Raw genomic sequence first — 16,248 nt, forward strand, 5'->3', positions numbered from 1 at the left:
GATCTCCTTCCGGAGGGCATTCCAAAGCCAGGGGGCCACCACCGAGAAGGCCTCCTCTCTCATCCCCACCAACCGCACTTGAGAACTCCTCCCACCATATTACTAGTAACTTTAGGTAAGGTAAAGGTTTTCCCCTGATGTTAAGTCCAGTCGTGACCGACTCTGGGGGTTGGTGCTCAGATGGTGCTCAGATGCTCAGGCGGGAAGGTAACGGCTCTCCATGCAGTCATGCTGGCCTCATGACCTTGGAGGTGTCTACGGACAACGGCGGCTCTTCAGCTTAGAAATGGAGATCAATTTCTAAGCTGAAGAGTCGCCGTTGTCCGTAGACACCTCCAAGGTCATGTGGCCGGCATGACTGCAAGGAGAGCCGTTACCTTCCCGCCGGAGCGGTACCTATTGATCTACTCACATTTGCATGTTTTTGAACTGCTAGGTTGGCAGGAGCTGGGGTAACAGCAGGTGCTCATTCCACTCCCGGGATTTGAACCTGGGACCTTTCGGTCTGCAAATTCAGCAGCTCAGCGCTTTAACACACTGCACCACCACCATACTTTATATAACTGTGACCTTGAATGGACTTAATTTAGAATGATGTTGTCCATCTAACTGTATGCACAACACTTCTATACACCTAGAGAATATAGCAACCTCTCCAATATACTAGATATTAAATGCAGGTTTTTTGTTTTCTTTTACCTTGTTTCATGCTTTGAAAGAAAGAGCATTCAAACAATGACACCCACTAGAGTTTGGTCTGTTTGTCAAACTTGATTTTGTTTTGTTTCCCATATTTATCCTCACATTATGTTTGTTCCAAGTTATTTCTGCATCAAAAGTGACTCCCCCCCCCACATTCACTGAAATCTATATGGATTTAATGTGCATTTTCCAATCATATGCATATTTATCCATATTCATTTAATGTGTGCATTTTAAAAACACATTTTTAAAAAACAGTACAGAGTATTTTGTTTGTAAATATCTGTACGTGTAATTTTGCCTAAAATACGTATCTTTCAGATCATGAGCTTTTGTCATTTACCTTTGGCTTCTCCTGTTGTGAATGCGTGACTGTGAATGATAGTGGTGGGATCAGGAGAGGAAGGAAAAACCCTCGCGAGGAGGGCTCGTTGGAGGATTTGTTTAGGAAAAGGGTCAGGGAGACTGATGGGGAGTCTTCTGAGGAGGATTCATGTGGGGATGCTGGGGAACAGGGGTTAACGGAGGAATTGGGCACGGTCTGGGCACGGGCACCGGAGATGCTTGGGGATGAATCAGGGCCCATGGATACTGCTGATGCTGGGGAAGCTTGGGTGTCTTCAGAAGCAGATCCCACTTGGTCTGCTTGGAGGAGTGAGAGGGGGTCCACAGGTGTGGATAGAGTTGGGCATGGGCAGGATGATTGGGACTCTGATGAGGAATTCGGAACACCTGACCCAAGGGCATTGGCTGTGTGGAGTTCTGATTCAGATTAAGAAGTTGAGACACCTACTCTTTGGGCGTGGATAGTTTGGAAGCCCAGGGAGACCTGGATATATTGGGGTTGTTTGGCCATTATACCTTGCGTGTGGCAACGTGTTGCTGGGCGCCATTGGGTTTCCTGTGTGTGTTACTGAAGACTGGACTGGGACTTTGCAATGGATGTAAATTTAATCTGGGTTATTCTGCAACGGAGGGCTGGAATTGTGTGGGTTTTCCTGGACTGCACTGTTATTACTATTTTGTATTAGCTGCTGTTCGCCCACGTTGCTTTGACTCTCTGTGCCATTTCGTGTTGTGACCTTCTTGGATGACTTCAACCTCTCAGACCTTGGACTGGAACTTGACTCGGCTTTGCTCTTCACTCTCAATCCGTGGCTTGGCATCGTTCTCTCTTCCGTGGCTGTCTGCTGTTGCTGACTACTAGCTTCACTCCTGATACCGACGCTGTCTGCTTATCCTGACTGCGGGCCGGCTTGACGACGTTCACCCACTCTGCTCCTTTAACTCTTGGTTTGGTGTATGTTCCAGCAGCGGTTGCTGCGAGCTCGCCAGCGTCTCGCTGTTTTGCTGGCTTTGCTGCTCTCAACTGGGAGTTCCCTAGCTCAGTTTGGGCATTTGTTTGTTTTGAACTCCTATTTGTACTTTTGAGTTTTGTAAAAGGTTTGTGGGCTTCAATACTGCTTGCTTTAGTTCATGCCTCCGTTTTTCAGTCCATTGTGAACTTTTGGGTCAAGTTCTAGAACTTTAAATTTAACCCGGATTATATTTCTGGCTAATCCGGATTATTTGCCAGTTCTTGTTTTTTGGGGTTTTACCCGCTTGTTCTACTTAATAACACTGAAAGTTAAGTGTTTTAAGTCTTTTTAGTTTGTTGAGTTTTTTTTTTGGACTGTTGCTTTAATAAACTCTATTTTGCTCTCTAATTGGCATCTGACTTTTGACATCTCCTGTAACTAATATTCACCCCTTTGTGATTGTATTCATCTAAAGGAATACTGACCTCAGTCCCCTGAAAGTTATCCACCACTGAGGTGGATTATATTTTGCTGCCTCTTTCAAAACAAAAATAAATAAAAAGCTCCTGCGTCATGTAAAGGGAAGTGTCAATAAGGGTACATTGACACTGAATGCAGTTTGATACCCCTTTCACTGCTAGAACTCAATGCTGTAGAATTCTGGGAGTTGGAATTTTACAGTGTCTTTAGCCTTCTCTGTTGAAATGTGCTGGTGCCTCACCAAACTACAGCTCCCAACTACAGCTCCCAGGATTCCATAGAAATGAGCCATAGCAGTTAAAGTGGTGTCAAACTGCATTAATTCCACAGTGAGATTCATTCAAAGCTGTTTCTTAGTCCACATATCATATTACATTGAACATTTTGGCAGCAATAGATGGCGGTGGGGGGAGATTCACAACATATTGCTTGTTTATAAAGAGACATAATTTGCAATGGCACACATAAGTGATTATTTTACTTGTCTGTGTGAGGATAAAGTAACATAGAGTGTTATCTAATCACCCACTCCTTCATTTACCTTTTGTTTTGGGCTGTTTATTGACGTGAATATATGGGATCTGTGGTGCATGTTTAATATTCTGAAGTGATGAGAAACTGCAGGGGTTTGATGTGACAGAGATTCCACAGCAATTCAGTTTGGAAATGTTTTACTATTTGCACACTTTACTGTTTTTGTCTAGGAACTCATGTCAGGAACAACTTCACAAACAGCTTTCATGGTGGGATAAAGTTATCCAAGATTTCACCCACCCCCTTTAGATCTCTGAAAACCAAGAGAAAATGCCAACTTTTAAATTTATGCCAATTTAAGAATAGTATCATCTGATTGCTGATTTATATACAGTTAAGGAATTAAGAGCCAATGTGTTGCAGTTGTTTGAGTGTTGGACTAGGACTCTGGAGGCCAGGTTTCAAATCCCTGCTCAGCCATAGAAAACTACTGAATGATGTGAAATGTTCTCAGCTTCAGAAGAAGACAAAGACCCTCTGAACCCTCTGAACAAATCTTGCCAAGGAAACCTCATGACAGATTCACCTTAGCTCTGAAATGTCTATAACTGTTGTTGAGCCACGCCCCTCCCAAAAAAGATTTATAATACATCAAGGGACTTCCAGCAAATAATATGATTTTTCTTATTATTATTAAAAGCTTTTCCAGGAGTTGCAAAAATGCCAAAGGGCTAGAGCAGGGGTCCTCAAGCTTTTTAAGCCGAGGGCTGGTCCACAATCCTTCAGACTGTTGAGGGGCCGGATTATCATTTGAAAGAAAATACAAACAAATTCCGATGCACACTGCATATTTGTCTTATTTGTAGTGCAAAAACAACAACAACAACAACAACAATGAAAGAACAATACAATATTTAAAAATAAAAACAATTTTAACCAACATACATTTATCAGGATTTCAATGGGAAGTGTGCTCCTGCTTCTGGCCAATGAGATAGTCAAGTTAATTAGGGTTGTTGTTGTTGTTGTTGTTGTTGTTGTGTGCCTTCAAGTCATTTCAGACTTTGGGTGAGCCTAAGTCTAACATTTATTTATTTATTTATTTATTTATTTATTTATTTATTATTTACTGCAATTATTTACTACATTTGTATCACACCCTTCTCACCTCAAAAGGGACTCAGAGTGGCTTACAAATTATATGTACATACAATATATTATATTATTAGCATAGCACAATATTAGCATGATATATTACTATATTGAACAATACCACTATACTGTAATATTATTAGTAATATTATATGTAATGTAGAATATATAATTAATATTATTATATGGTATTATTATTAGTGTTATATTGTATTACATTATAATATTATTATCAATATTATATGTATATACAATATATTATATTCTAAAACTGAGGCCATGTAAATGACCTCGGAGGGCCACATCTGGCCCCCGGGCCTTAGTTTGGGGACCCCTGGGCTAGAGGCTCTGGAATGGACATAACAGGAGCTGTACCTTACAAGCTCTATCAAATATAATTCTTTAATAAGATATATCTGTTTGATTATTTCTATATAACCTGTATCTTTTATGTACTGTGTCAATACCTAAAAGTTTAAACTGTATCAAATGCATGTATCAAAGTGTCTTTTGAAGGCAGCCACCTTTCCATGCCCTCAATTTGCATAATCCCTTGGGAAAGGAAATCACAGCCATGGTCCCTCTAGCTATTTCTCAAGTTAGACTACTGTCAAAACCTTTGTGTGTATGTATGATCCTGTTTGACAGTGGTTCTCAACCTGGGGTCCCCAGATGATTTTGGCCTACCCCCTCCAGAAATCCCAGCCAGTTTACCAGCTGTTAGGATTTCTAGGAGTTGAAGGCCAAAAACATCTGGGGACCCCAATTTGAGAACCACTGCTCTTTGACATCAGAGTAAGCTCTGGATGTTTGTCCATTCAATTTAAGCCTGCGAGTCTGCTGCTTTCATGGAAGAGGAAGCTCAGCAAACATGAGCACATCAATTCTCTAATAGGAGCAGCCAAGCCTTTTATTGTTTGGAATTATTACATTTATCTTTTGGGTCTTGCGCCTTTGTCACACATGGAACTGGACACTTGAGTTAATCAGGGACTCATCAGCATACCCACGCCACCATTTCCTCATGGACTGTGTCATTCCTGAAACTGATTAATACTTTGAACTGACCAATCACCACTGTAATTCTTTCCATCCTGCAGGCTTTGACATCAAGGGACATCTATTTTTCAGCCAATCATGGGAGGGAGCAGGAAGTCTGAATAGCTGTCATAACTGTTTAAAATGCCATGTATTTCTCTGTGAGTTTATGCTTGTACCTTTTGAAGCAAATTTCTTGTACTTGCATCTTTTTCGGCCAAATCGTAATAAACCTCTGTGGCTTGCTTTTGACCCAGAGGGGTTGTTCTCTGTCCTGGCTAATCTGGTTTTGCAGATACTCACTGGGCATCTAGCTGAAATCACTACATAACAACAACAACAACAGCAACAACAACAACAACATAGCAAAAATAAAAGAAGCAGAGAAAAAAGCCCTGTTCTTTGGGAATATGTCTCTCTTCAGCATGGCTATTTCATTGTGTTAGTATATGATAGTCTTTAGTATGTGGTGAAAGGGATGCATTCCCTCTAAACCTGTTGTTTATTTTCTGACCTATGGTGGCCTAAAACATTTGCAATAAGTTTAATTCACATGTTGAACAAAAACATGCAGAAAAATGCATATAGTAAAAGAAATATTCAGAAATGTGTACTCTCAAAATGCATGGAATCCATATTCTTGCAGCTACATTTTCCAATAATAGATAGAGGAATTGTGAAAGGCACCTGCAAGATTCCCTGAGGGTCTTTAGCTCTTCCCTTGAGTTGACATCTTGCAGTTTATTCTGTTAAAGGATGCCGGATGCATCATTCTTGATCCTCCCTACTCTAACAACCAAGAAATGGGATGGGGTATATAGAATGTGGTTTGGGTGGGGGAGCTTTTAATTCTTGTTTGATCAGTTCAGAAGTCCAGCCTACAAAATAATCAAAAAGATTACATACAAATGATCAAAAAGATGACCGACATGTAGACCCTATCTACACTGACATAGAATGCAGTTTATTATTTCAATTACAGTTTCATTCATTATGTGGCAGTGTAGCTGGGTCCCCAACTGCTAGGCTGTTCATTGATGATCAATATATGGAGAAAGTAACTCCAGATTTATAACATCTTCATAGGCTGCTAGTTGTTTTCTAGTCCTGATAAAACATGTTGCTTTTTAGTTAGGTGTGGTGAAACAAGAGTTGCAAATCTTGTCTTGTTTTATTTTTAGATGCAAGAACAAATATATATTTAAGAAAATCAAATAATTTTAATAGTTAATTTTCTATATCTCGAAATGTGTGACAAAAATTGTGTGCAAAAATATCTTTTTTCAATAACTTCTTTCTTTGCAAAAATCACCTGAGAAAATTTTCTGTTTTTCTCAGATTTTTTTTTGCATAAAACCAATATTTCTTACTTTTTTAAAAATTCCTAAACTGTAGAGTATTTTATGAACTCACTGTTTCTTCAATGAAGTGATTGGCTATGTGAATACACCCCTTTCCATATAGCAAAATATACAATGTGATATTTAGGCCACATTATTATCTAATCTAGTGTGAATCTTCCAACATTATGTGTTTAGTTGATCCTCAGATATCCTATTCAATCATTATGTGGCATATGCAAGGGGTCATAATGCATGTGCAGAGTAGGCGAACAGAATTTCAAGAGTAGGCGAACAGAATTTTGCCCCCCCCCCCCGAATTTTGGCAACCCCCAAACCAATCGCTCAAAAACATAATACTAAAAATATGTGCACAGACAAATATTAATAATACAGTAGAGTCTCACTTATCCAACATAAACAGGCTGGCAGAACGTTGGATAAGTGAATATGTTGGATAATAAGGAGGGATTAAGGAAAAACCTATTAAATATCAAATTAGGCTATGGTTTTACAAATTAAGCACCAAAACATCATGTTATACAACAAATCCAGCCCAACTCGTTTCTGATATGCAGGAAAAGCACAATCAAAGCACCCCAACAGATGTCCATACAACCTTTGTAGTAATAATAATAATGGGAGCAACGCCAGGATCCATCAAGTCCAACTCTCTTCTGACATGCAGGAAAAGCACAATCAAAGCATTCCCAACAGATGGCCACCCAACCTTTGTAATTATTATTAATAATAATAATAATAATAATAATAATAATAATAATAATAATAGGAGCAACCCCAGGGGGCGTCTAGTCCAACTCCCTTCAGCTATGAAGGAAAGGCACAATCAAAGACACCCCCCCCCCCCGCCGCAGCACACGAGCCTGTTCCCTCCTCAGTGGGGCACACTTTCAGATATGGCTCTTTCTCTTTCTCTCTCTCCCCACCTTCCTTCCAGGGAGACCTCTCCCGCCAGCACAAAATGGGGAAGGGAGAAGGAAGGGTGCCATTGAAAGGCGCACTTACCTCAGGCCTCTTTTGATACAGAGAGGAGTTGTGGGGAAGTTGGCTGCGAGGGAAGCACACTTTAGTGGCTCAGAGTGGCTGGCCTGCACCTCTTCTTTCCCACCTGATGGTCCTGTGTGCATTCGCAGGGCTTCCCCACTCGCCTGCGCAGACACGGAGAAGGCACTCCAGCCACCCGTCCGCGTGGGCGAGTGGGGAAGCCCTGCACACACACACAAGAGGACCATCAGCCATTTTTTTCATAAAAATGAAAAAAAAAAGCATGGGCGATCATTGGCAATGGACCTGACGTCCTTCCTTCGGCATGGCGGCACTGTGGGCACGCAGGGGCACCTCAACTGCGCCCCCCATTGCGTTGCACCACAGGCGACTGCCTAATTCGCTTCGCGGGTGGACCGCCTCTGTGCATGTGGTTCTCTGATGCAGTCTTGACCACCAACATCAACTCCACTTGCTCTACATCCAACCTTTCCTAGTTTATTGGGATGAAGCTTCTGTACATATCTGCTTCTGTACAATTAAAATTTCCTGAAACCAAAAAAAAAACCCTCTACTTTTTTGTAATTTCACAATGGAGATGTTCAGATTGTTTTCTAAGTGATTTAGGAACACACTGTGTGTTATTTATCAGGTTCTGGTCGCAAATGACCAAACCTTAACCTCTCCTTTAATCTTCTTTCTCTACATACATCCTCACCTTAGGCTCATCTACATGCACCACATAATCCAGGGACAATACAAAGAAGTGATACTCTAGATTTGCCCCCACGTGAAGCTAAATGCTTCTTGTATGTCCTACAGCAGTGGCAGGCAGTCCAGGCTGTCCAGCAAGATTGGAACTGGTTTTGCCCCACTGGACTATCGGCTTACCTTTCTGTCCCTGTTGCCACTGCCGAATGGCCACATAGCTCCAAGAGAACTCCTGGTTGTTGCTAAGCACTTTTGATGACTTCAACAATGGCATCCATATGACCAGAGGGAAGGAGGACTGAAACTCTGAAGCATCCCCAGACCTTGCTTAACACAGAGTTTTACCAGATTAACCTGATTTACCCTGCATTAAGGACTGAATGTCTTGAGATGTCACCTGTACATCTAGATTTAACTCTTGGTTCAACCCAGATTAAAGGGTTAGTATAGACATGCCTTCTGACACAAATATTTAGGTCCTACATCTCCAAACAAGCATCTCCTACTTAGAGGCTGCCATTAAAAGATATACTGCTTTTATATTACAATATAATGAAGCCCTATTGTGCAAGTAAAAGGATTCATCCTTTCATTCTTTTTTTCTGGGACACATATCTCAGAGAACTCCATTCACTTCCAGTCCATGGTGCAAGGTCAAAAACAAAATAATCTGGTATAATTTATCAGCAACCTACACATTTATTTTGACCTTGCAGCTCCTTAAATAAAGTGAAATGTTTCAAACATGTTTCAACTATGTTTCATTCGGTGTGACCTTGTTTTTGAAAAGCAAGTTGCCTAGGAAACTTGACCATCCTATTCATCCCACAAAGCAATATCCCTTTCTACATCTATAACTCATTATTTTAATTCTTTTTTTTAAACTGCAATTTAAACTAGTGACCACCACCATCACCACCACATTTGGTGGGAGTGAATTCTGTAAATTAATAACATACATACATTTGTCACTGCCATCTATAGGCTTCTTGATTATCTCTGCTATCTGTCCTGTCAGTTGTCAAAAAAGCCTTCACTAGAAAACAATAATTAACTTGCAGTTGTTAATACAAAGTTTCAACGCATTGTCTGTCAACATTTAACTCTTATTTTAAAAGCTCTGCCTTGCCTGTTGGATGTTAACATTCTTGTCCTTGAGATCATTGCCTCTTTTGTTGCTTCTACTGAATTTCCAAACTGGAAAAGCTATGACAGGAATGTTATGCTAGCATGCAATTCTTGTTTTACATTCTCGTGACAAGTGATAATTCAATTTCTGAGCCAACACAGAGTGTTCACATTATCATGAACTGTATCTTTATCTTAATGATTTGTCCATTCATGTGAATAATGTTTCAGTAAGTGAGATAGCAATGTTTGGAACTCATAATGGAACTACTGCCATTCTTCCTCCCTTCTTTCTTTCTGTCTTCCATTTACAAGGTGAATCATTTCATCGCTTTCACACTCCCATCACATTACTGTATATTATAACAATTATGTTTTATTTTTGTACAAAATTTGTACCACCAAAATGTTTTATTTTCCCCTTCCTAGCGTCTGTTTGTGATAGAGATAGTTGAGCCAAAATTAGTAGGGGTGTGCTCAGTGCCCCCAAACCATACCATTTTTGGTTCTGTTTTAAGCTGCCCCCTGCCCTTGTGTTTTCCGGAAAATTCCCAAAATTGGGAGTGGTGCCACAAAAGCAATATTTAGCTGCATGATGGATCTATATCATATGTATCATTATTTAAAACTGAAAGGGAAGGCGGATGCATCTGTACCTGTTTGCAAAGCGAATATTGGGAAGTGGTTACCAGCGATGAAAAAAATCACTGTAGAGATGATAGGCTGGCAGCTATAGGTGCTGGAATCAAAGTGCTTGCATCCACCCTGCCTTCCTCACCTTCTACTTGTTGTCTACTTTTACCTTCTAGTTTTATTTATTTGATTATGTATGTATTATTTTTTCTCTAGTACCATCACAGTATATGGTGCTTTACAAATAAAAGAACAATAAAGCAGTTTTCTGCCATCAAGTTTGCAATCTAAGTATGGCATGGTATAAAAGGAAAGGGGGATGGCAGTGGGGAGGACTCAGTCTGACCTCTTCTTTTCTCTTTCTGGGGCAAGGGTGATGCCAGTTGGGGTGAAGGGAGGGCTTTTCCTATTTTTTGGGCTAAATCATACTGGAACTGTGTCTGTGTCTTTATTTTTTCTCTCAGTGGCAGTTTTGGGTGGAAGGGGTGCCTCCTAGGCATGATGAAGCTGTACCTCCTTCTCTCCATTCCCCTTGAAGCCAGGGCAGTGGCAGTTAGAATGGAGTCTTTCATCTGCTTATGGACCTTTGTGTGACTTTGCCTTCATTGAACAAAAAAGTGAGTTTATTTACTGAACTGGAATCAAGCCTTCTCTCCCAAAGATTTGAGAATATTTACCTTTCCAGGAGTAAACAGAAAGAAAATGTCAGGGTGTGTGAGGGGTTTCTTCAAAAATCATTGCTCAATCAGCTCTGCATCAGCACCCTGATGAATTGGTGATCTTCTGACCACCAATTCTCCTCCAATGCCAGACTGCTTGCTCTTGTACTGAGAAGCAGTACAGACTCAAAGACATTTGCAGTTCAAACATTTATTTAATATTTACAAAGCTATATACATCACAGCAAAAACCATCGCTGGAAGCAGGCATTCTTTCTTTGGCGCTCGGCTTGGCACATGCAGTTCAACTGATAAGAAGCACATTCCTTAGTCCGAAGGAAATCCCGTCCTCCAAGGCCGGAAATCATGTTGTATAGGCCACAGCAGGCTGTCAGTCAAACTGGTCTGCTGTTAATTGTTTCATTGCTGAAACACACACTTGCAAAACAGCAAAAACACTTGATTCACATTTCATACACACACTGTCCGTTCCTGGAAGGTGTAGGACCCAAGAAATAGGCTCACACCGCTGGTCGCAATGGAAAACTTTATTGAATCCGCCTTGCCAAGATGACTGCAAAAGCTTTTACTGACCCTCTTCCGCTTTTCCCCTCAGTATATGGGGTTGTTGCCTCCCCCCTCCTCCTTCTCCATCCACACCTCCCTTTCCTTTTGTCCTTTCCCACGTTTGAAGACCAGACCCTGTCATAAATCAGCCTATCCCGCCAAATGGTCTCCTTCCTCTGTCCTCTTGTAGTCAGGTTGCGAGAAGACCAGCTTTGATGATGCTGTTCTTTATTGCACCCTGACATGACTCCCCCCTTCGGACGACGACCCTGCGGGGAGAGACAAAGTTCCGACAATCTAAGAACAACAGCAGCAGAATAAGCCAGGAGAAGGAAAGAAAAAGGAGAGAGAGAGTCCAACCCCCCCCCCCTTTTCGGGATCATGGTCCAGGTTTATGGGGAAACTTTGTGTGAAACTGTTTTTTCAACTTTGGGGCTTTAACATGCTCTGCTGCTACCCATTCCGGGTGTAAGGTCTGTGAAGACCATTGGACCAAGTAGTACAGTTTCCCCCGAGACTTCTTGGAGTCTAGGATATCCTTGATTTCAAAATGGGTGTGTGCCCCCACCATAATGGGGACCGGATCTGCCCCCGGTTTACTCCATCTGTGAGTGTTTGGCGCTGGTTTCAGCAGGCTAACGTGAAACACTGGGTGCACCTTGCGCCATCTATGAGGCAATTGTAACCGTACTGTCACTGGGTTCACAACAGCCGAAATGGGAAAGGGACCAACATATCGTGGGCTCAGCTTCCGGGATGGTTGTGTGGATTTCAGGTGCTTTGTCGACAAGTACACTAACTCCCCCACTTTGTAGTCCGGTGGTGCTGTTCTCTTTCTATCTGCATATTTCTCGTAATCCACTTTGGCGGTGCGCAAGGCCTCCTGAACCGAAGGCCAAGCAGCAGCGATCTTCTCGCCCCAATTCCCTGGCTTCTCGTCAGAAGGCAACTCCTTTTGCAGTGCGGGGAATGGCGGAAAATCTCTGCCGTTCACAACTTTAAACGGAGAGACTCCAGTGGACGCGTGATCCGAATTGTTAATGCAATATTCGGCAAGTGGTAGCATCGAGGACCATTGATCTTGCTGGTACATGCTGTAGCAACGGAGGAACTGCTGAAGGGTCTTCTGAACCCGTTCGGTGGCTCCGTCTGTTTCTGGATGGAAGGCTGTGCTCAGGGCCCTTTCAGTTCCTAAAATCCCCAGGAAAGACTTCCAAAACCTCGATGTGAACTGAGAGCCCCTGTCACTTATGATCCGCTTGGGACACCCGTGCAGGCGGAACACGTGTTGCAGAAACAATTTGGCCAACTCGGGTGCCGTTGGAAGTCTCTTAAGGGCCATGAAGTGAGCTTGTTTGGAGAACAGGTCAATTATAGTCCAGATTGTGTTGAAACCGTTGCTGTTGGGCAGGTCTACCACAAAGTCCATAGCTATATCCGTCCACGGTCTCAAGGGGTCTGCTACTGATTGCAACAAGCCTTCCGGTCTGCCCACCTTTTGTTTTGCCATAGCGCACACTGGGCATTCCTGCAAATAACCCTTTACATCCTTGCGTATGGTTGGCCACCAGAATTGTCTATTCAACAGTTTCAGAGTTTTTGTAAACCCCAAATGACGAGCGAGCTTGGAGTCGTGTGCTTGGGCCAGCACCCTCCCCCGAAGTTCCTCCGGTACATAGTATTTGGAACCGTGAGTCCACAATCCCCCTGTTAGAGACAGTTCATCCCTATGAGACTGGAGCCAGGGGTCTGCATCTGCAGCTAACCTCAATTCCTGGGACAGTTTGTGTGGTTGACCACTAGGTGGGGGCTTTTCCTTCGCTGTGGCCCTTGTCTGCACCATCAAACCCAGTTGTTCTTTCGTGAACACAGTTCCGACTTCCCCCAGGGCTGAATAGTTTGCATCGGGCATTCGAGATAGGGCATCTGCCATCCTGTTCTGGGTCCCCGGAAAGAACTTCAGCTTAAAATTGAAACGGTTAAAGAACTGTGCCCATCGCAGTTGTTTTGCATTCAGCCTTTGAGGGGTACGTAAAGCTTGCAGATTCTTGTGATCAGTCCATACCTCAAATTGGGCCTCGGTTCCCTCCAAGAAATGCCTCCAATGGGATAGGGCAGCCTTCACTGCGAAGGCCTCCTTCTCCCACACCCGCCAATTCCGTTCCGTTTCCGTGAACTTTCTTGATAAATAAGCACACGGTCTTAGAGCACCCTCATCATCGGCCTGCAACAGTATTGCTCCATAGGCCGCCTCTGATGCATCACAATGAACCACGAAAGGTTTGTCCCGTTGGGCATGAACTAATATGGGTTGACTTGTGAACCTCCTTTTTAATTCCTCAAACGCCTCTTGGCACTCAGGCGTCCAGTTCAGTTTCGCACCCGGCGTCTTAGTCTTACGAGTCTCCCCCACTCCCTTAGTCTTTAGTAATTCTGTCAAAGGCAGAGACAGCTTGGCAAAGTCTTTGATGAACTGTCTATAGAAATTTGCAAAGCCTAGAAATCCCTGCAGCTGTCTTCGAGTCCTTGGAGGCTCCCACGCCAATACATCCTGCACCTTGGCGGGGTCCATAGCTATGCCTTTTGTGGAAATGCGGAACTCCAAGTAGTCTAACTCCGTTTTGTGGAATTCACACTTGGAGAGTTTAGCATAAAGCTGATTCTCCTTTAATCTCCGCAAGACTTCTCGAGTCAGCCTAATGTGTTCAGACAGTGATTTACTGTACAAAAGAATGTCATTGAAATATATAATAACCCCCTTATATAGCATATCACGAAAGGTCTCATTTATGAACTGCATGAATACCTTTGGACCTCCGCACAAGCCAAAAGGTAAAACTTTAAAATGGTACTGCCCAAGGTGACAATTAAAAGCCGTTTTCCAACAATCTTCATCTTCGATTCGAATCCTATAAAAAGCCTCCCGCAAGTCCAGTTTGGTAAAGATGCGTGCCTCGCCCAATTGCGCCAACATCTCTGACATTAGGGGAAGCGGGTATTGGTTTGTGGTGGATATTGCGTTAAGACCTCTATAATCCACGACCAATTTTAGGCTGTCTGCTTTTGGCCTGAAAAATACTGGCGCTGCCATGGGGGACTGAGATGGCTCGATGAAGCCTCTCTCTATATTCTTGTCAATAAATTCTCTGAGTGCCCTTTTCTCTGGTTCTGACATTGCATAGAGTTTTGGCTTAGGTAGTTTGGCATTGGGGTCTATTTCAATTGCACAGTCCGTCTTCCTATGAGGGGGCAACTGGTCACACTCTTTCTCACTGAACACCTCTGCGAATTCATGGTAGACTCTGGGAACGCTTTCCAATGGTACCCCCTGTGACGTGGCTGCTATCGCCCCCTCTGGCTCCAGTACCTCTATGTCTTTCGGGGTACTCTCAAAATTGCAATTTCCATCCCAGAAAGTAAATGTCTCCCTTTTCCAGTCAATCTGAGGGTTTTGCCCTCTCAGCCAATGAACGCCCAAAATGACTGGCTGATGTGCCATTGTTGAAATCACAAATTGCAATGTCTCAGCATGAGAACCCATAGTCATTCTTAAAAACCCTGTTTTTTCTGTTACTGGGACTCCGTATGCTGGGGTTCCATCCAATTGTGCGAAGACTACTGGTGTCTTTAGTGGGTTTGGCTCCACCCCCAATCTGTTTGCTAGTTCGGGAGTAATTAGGCATCTCGTGCACCCACAGTCCAACATAGCATCTGCTTCTACCTGGATCCCTGTCTCTGGGTTCAACAGCCTCACTCTGACTCTCACAATGTCACAATTTACTCTTCTCAACTCACCCCCGTCGCCCTCTGGTGGTTCGATCTGTTTCCGGGCGTTCAAAACAGATCCCGGTCGTTTCCCGGTAACTCCAGGTCCTCTGCTTCCTCCATCTCTTCTGCCTGAAGCTGCCCTGGGGCTACAGCTGTTTCCGTTGCCATGGCAGCTTTCCCTTTTGCTAGTTTGGAGTTCTGGTGGGGTGGCTTCTGGCTGTGAAGCCTCTCTCCTTTTGTCTCCACGCCTGTCCCTTTCGGACACTCTGCCGCTCGATGTCCCTCACGGCCGCAAGCGAAGCAGGCCCCCCTCCCTGCTCTCCTCTCCCTGCTGGTCGACCTTCCGCGACGAGGGGAGAAGCGGCGTGTTGCTGCTGTCGGGGGTTTGATTCTGTTGCTCTCCCTTGGACGACGAGAGATTTGCTGTTGGTCCACCTCCACGCGCCCCGCCAGCAAAATCCAGTCCTCCAAGTCTCTTGGATTTCCTCTGTGTAAAGCCCACTCGAGCACCTCAGAGCGTAAACCAGCCCTGAAATATTCCAGTTTGGTGGTGTCGGACCAGTCCCTAATCTTCCCCGCTGTGGCTTTAAATTCCAGGGCGTATTCTGACACTGTCCTTCCTCCCTGGTATATCCTTTTGAGTTGGGCCTTCGCCCTCTCCTCTGCCAAAGGGTCTTCGAATCTCTCACGGAGGGCTCTTAGGAAATCCTCCAGGCAGGCTAGCTCCCGGGCACCAGTATCATACATCTGCATTAGCCAGTCTGCAGCTGCTTCTTTCAAGTTTGCCCCCACCGTGTGGATTTTTGCGCTTTCTGAAGGGAATTGGTCCCCAAAATCCTCCATGAAGTGTCTTACGTTTGTAATGAAATAAGACAGCTGTTTGGGGTCCCCGTTGAACTTCACCCGAAATTCTCCCTTCCCAGGCATTTGGCTCCTTCCCGACAGGCCCGTGGGGAAAACTGATGTCCCCTGCTGAGGCATCTCGTCCTCATAGTCCTGTGGACCCTCCCCGGCAAAGGGCCGGGGCTCAGTGTCTCTCCCAGGCAGCCCTCTCCTCTGCTCCCGTTGCTCGACTGTCGCCCTCCAGGACTCGTTTACCTGCCGCTGCATCAGATTCATCTGTCGAGAGAAAGTTTCAAACATTTTCTCCATCGCATCTAATCTCCTCTCCATCCTTCTCATCTCCGGGGCTCCCTCTCCGTCTCGCTGCCAATCGCCTCCCATCTGGATCTTCTGTCTCACCGTCACTCCCCTGCCTGTGGGTAACTGGGTGGAGGTCAGCGGCTTCCACGA

General features: G+C 43.9%; 1 long non-coding RNA gene across 1 annotated transcript in view; it reads left to right on the forward strand.

Annotated features, from left to right (window-relative positions):
* LOC134298030 (uncharacterized) overlaps positions 1–16,248 on the forward strand; it is a 393,308-nt gene that overhangs the window by 258,198 nt on the left and 118,862 nt on the right. The window lies entirely within an intron of this gene.

The sequence above is a fragment of the Anolis carolinensis genome, chromosome 3, assembly GCF_035594765.1.
Source record: "Anolis carolinensis isolate JA03-04 chromosome 3, rAnoCar3.1.pri, whole genome shotgun sequence".
Taxonomy (NCBI): domain Eukaryota; kingdom Metazoa; phylum Chordata; class Lepidosauria; order Squamata; family Dactyloidae; genus Anolis; species Anolis carolinensis.